At 44.5% G+C, this 3,294-nt stretch overlaps 1 protein-coding gene across 5 annotated transcripts in view; it reads left to right on the top strand.

The window, feature by feature from the left end:
- The window catches only part of GRM7 (glutamate metabotropic receptor 7), an 826,769-nt gene that overhangs the window by 222,185 nt on the left and 601,290 nt on the right, over positions 1 to 3,294 (top strand). The gene's annotated exons all lie outside the window — the stretch shown is intronic.

Below are 3,294 nucleotides of genomic sequence, written 5' to 3'. Positions count from 1 at the left end.
TTTTTTTTGACAGGCAGAGTGGACAGTGAGAGACAGAGACAGAGAGAAAGGTCTTCCTTTTCCCGTTTGTTCACCCCCCCAATGGCTGCTGGGGCTGGCGCACCGTGCTGATCCAAAGGCAGGAGCCAGGTGCTTCTCCTGGTCTCCCATGTGGGTACAGGGCCCAAGGACTCCCGGGCCCTGGAAAAGAGCTGGATTGGAAGAGAACAACCGGGACAGATTCTGGCACCCCAACCGGGACTAGAACCCGGTGTGCTGCAGGCGGAGGATTAGCCTATTGAGCCGCGGCGCCGGCCCTAGAGTAGAGCTTGTTAAGGATGGCACATGTCAAAATTATGGTACCCTTTTCCATGAGTAATATAACAGACATGTGTACCTGGTAGGACGTTGATCCCAGGGGAATCTACGTTTGAAATAACACTGCCCACAGAAATTCTGAACAGATGCTGGCAGCAGGGGACCAGTGCAGTCTGTGCTCAAGAGGTTTTGGATTTTACCAACAGGCACCAGTGAAACAAACTTTCCATGAAGTTTATTTTGCAATGCCCTGTACTTCAAGAATTGCTTTCAAGGAGTAAGCTGCTCCTGGGAGAGCTTAGAGAAGAAGTGTAATGAAGTTCGCTGTGCTACAAGATCAGGCTGTAATGCAGCTCAGTTCACGGTAGCTAAGATACAAATCTACTGAGATACTCATCAGTTGATGACTAGATAAAGAAATTATGGTGTATGTATTTGTAGTGTGAAACACTACTCATCTATAAAGAAGAATCAAATCCTGTCTTTGAAATGAAATGGATACAACTGGAAACCATTATACCTAGTGAAATAAGCCAGTTCCTCCCCTCAGCCACATACCATGTGTTTTCTCTGATCTAACTATTCGAGTATTGAAAATGTAATGCGAATGAGTGAAATTGACATGAGATTGGATGATTCTTTACAGCCCTTGTCTACTGTTAAAGTCTTTTTTTCTTTCATTTGTTGAACTTAATGTAGGGTTAATCTTATGAGTGTAAAACAAAATGAAAGTAAATCATAAGAAATAATAGAGGGATTAGGAGAGGAAGGAGGAAGGTTGGGCGTGTGGACGGGAAGGAGGGTGGGGTGGGAAGTAGGATTGTCCCTAAATCAGTATATAGGGAATTCTTGAGATTTGTTTAATTTAACTAAAAAAAAGAGATAAACATTAAATGTGTGAATTAGGAGATCCTTGACCTTCTGCTATGCTGGGAAAAGTGGTGACTTCCTGCCAAAGACCATTTTTGGAGAATGGGGCTAGAAGATTAAAAATAAAATAAAAACAAACCAGGACAGGTGCTTGAGTGTTTGTAAGATGATGGACAAAGTCACAGGTGGCGTGCAGGTGGAAGAGGAGACGGAGTGGCCCTCAGGGAAGAGCAGCTTCCTGGTCGCTATGCATCATGTCATGCGATAGGGTTGCTTGCCTGGGCAGTGCCGTGTTCCTGGAAATGCTGTCTGTGCTGTGATGAGAGCTGGTTTGGCTCTATAAGTAAGTGCTGTGTGATAGTGTTCAAGCACCCGTAGCATCTTTTCCGTTTTTCTCCATCTTGTATTTCAGCGGCAAAAGGGACTGTCAGCCTTCAGGTAGAGGAGCTCTGTGAGTGTCTGATGGCGAGAATTGATGAGACTGGTCTCTTAGGTGATGTGAATAACATGGGAGTCTGGGCACACATGTGGATGGACTGGTTACTGAGCGTAGATCCACCTCCACCAGTCATCTTGTTCTCCCGTAGAAAGAGGCATTTGCTGCTGCTGTGGTCTTACTGTGCTTTGCTCTCACCCCCACCTATTCTGTGTTTTTGTTTCTTTGTCACCTTGAAATCTTTAATTATCCTTGCGCTGACTTCTCTGTGTGCCTTATATTCTAATTCATGCAAGAGGAATGAATGGTGCCATTAGTCCCATTCCTTGTGAATTGCCTTGTTTGGTTTCTTAGGACCAAATGAGAGAGTGTTAGCTATTTAAACCAAGGAAGTAGTTTCTTCGTTCATTTATTGGTAGTCAACACACACACACACACACACACACACACCACTGAGGGTGTAGAAACCGCCAGAGGGGTTTTATTCACAAAGTTAAGGTCACTTCATGCATGAGTTTCAGCACAGGTCAAGGTCACAGTTTCTGCAGCCTGGCGTGATGCAGCTATCAGGATCCACGAGCAGATGTGTGTCTGGGATAGTGTGCACTTAGAAGTTCCCTGAGTATCTTTGCCCAGAGGAATTTCTTCCTCTTGTTTAACTTAGGGAGTTCACTCAGGGACTGAGGAAGCGATGGTCTGAGTCGAGTGAATCCTCGTGTGGTTGTCACACTTGTGTGTGCTCATGCATGGCCCCAGGAGGAGCCTCCACTCTTACCGTGTTTCTCTTTTTTCCTACTTGTTCGTTTGGCTGCGGTGTAGTTCGGTGCAGTTTTGGTGGCTCATGGTGTCTCATCCGAACCAGAACCCAGCGGAAAGTTGGAGGAAGTGGGTTCTGGGAAACTTGATTAGCAACAAAAACTGTGAAGACAAATCAGAATGTAAAAGCCATCAGAAGCTGACTTTGCGTGGTTGCTGACGTTTGGATGTTTCTGCGTGACTATTCCATGTCAGACATGACACATGTGTTTTGTCCCTCTTTGCACCTCAGGAGACCATGATCCACAACACGGGCTTCACTTGAGTCTGTCTGCTCTCTGGGCTGAGCTGTGTTGTGCTCAGGTGAGCGTTCCCCGTTGGAGGAGTAACCATGGCCAGGAGACGTCCTGTGTAGGAATGCACAAGCCCACGTCCCAGTAGTGTTTTGTCTTTTTCCTCTACTCTTCCAATTCAGCGTGCAGGAGTTTGGACTCCTCTATGTTTCCTCTGTTGTATTCAGTCCTGTGTGTTAAAATAAAGGATGGAGTTAAATAAATCAGCTTGCAGGCTAGGAAAATGGAATGTCCATCTGTCCATTTAAATGAAATATACGTAAGTAATAGCAATTTAGAGAAAAACCAATGCCTTGCAAGAAGTTATCATTTCCCCCATCTGTCCACTGCAGAGAACAAGCCTGTAATTGCATTGTGAACACTACCTTCGCATCTGGAATTGACCTTTCTTTTTGTCTGTTTTTATTTTACACTTTTAAATCAAATCTGTTGAGCTCCCCTTAAATTAGATGAGAAAAAATCAGAGTCAAACCCATCTACAAATGTACTTCAGTGCTTTTCTGACGGTAAATAGTGATCTAAAAAATAAATGTGTATATTTGTGTGTGAATGATGTGGTTTTTCTACCTTAGAGACTTACTC

Source organism: Oryctolagus cuniculus, chromosome 10 (genome assembly GCF_964237555.1).
Source record: "Oryctolagus cuniculus chromosome 10, mOryCun1.1, whole genome shotgun sequence".
Classification (NCBI taxonomy): Eukaryota; Metazoa; Chordata; class Mammalia; order Lagomorpha; family Leporidae; genus Oryctolagus; species Oryctolagus cuniculus.
Note: the sequence above shows the minus strand (reverse complement) of the source record. Positions and strands in the feature narration are given on the sequence as shown.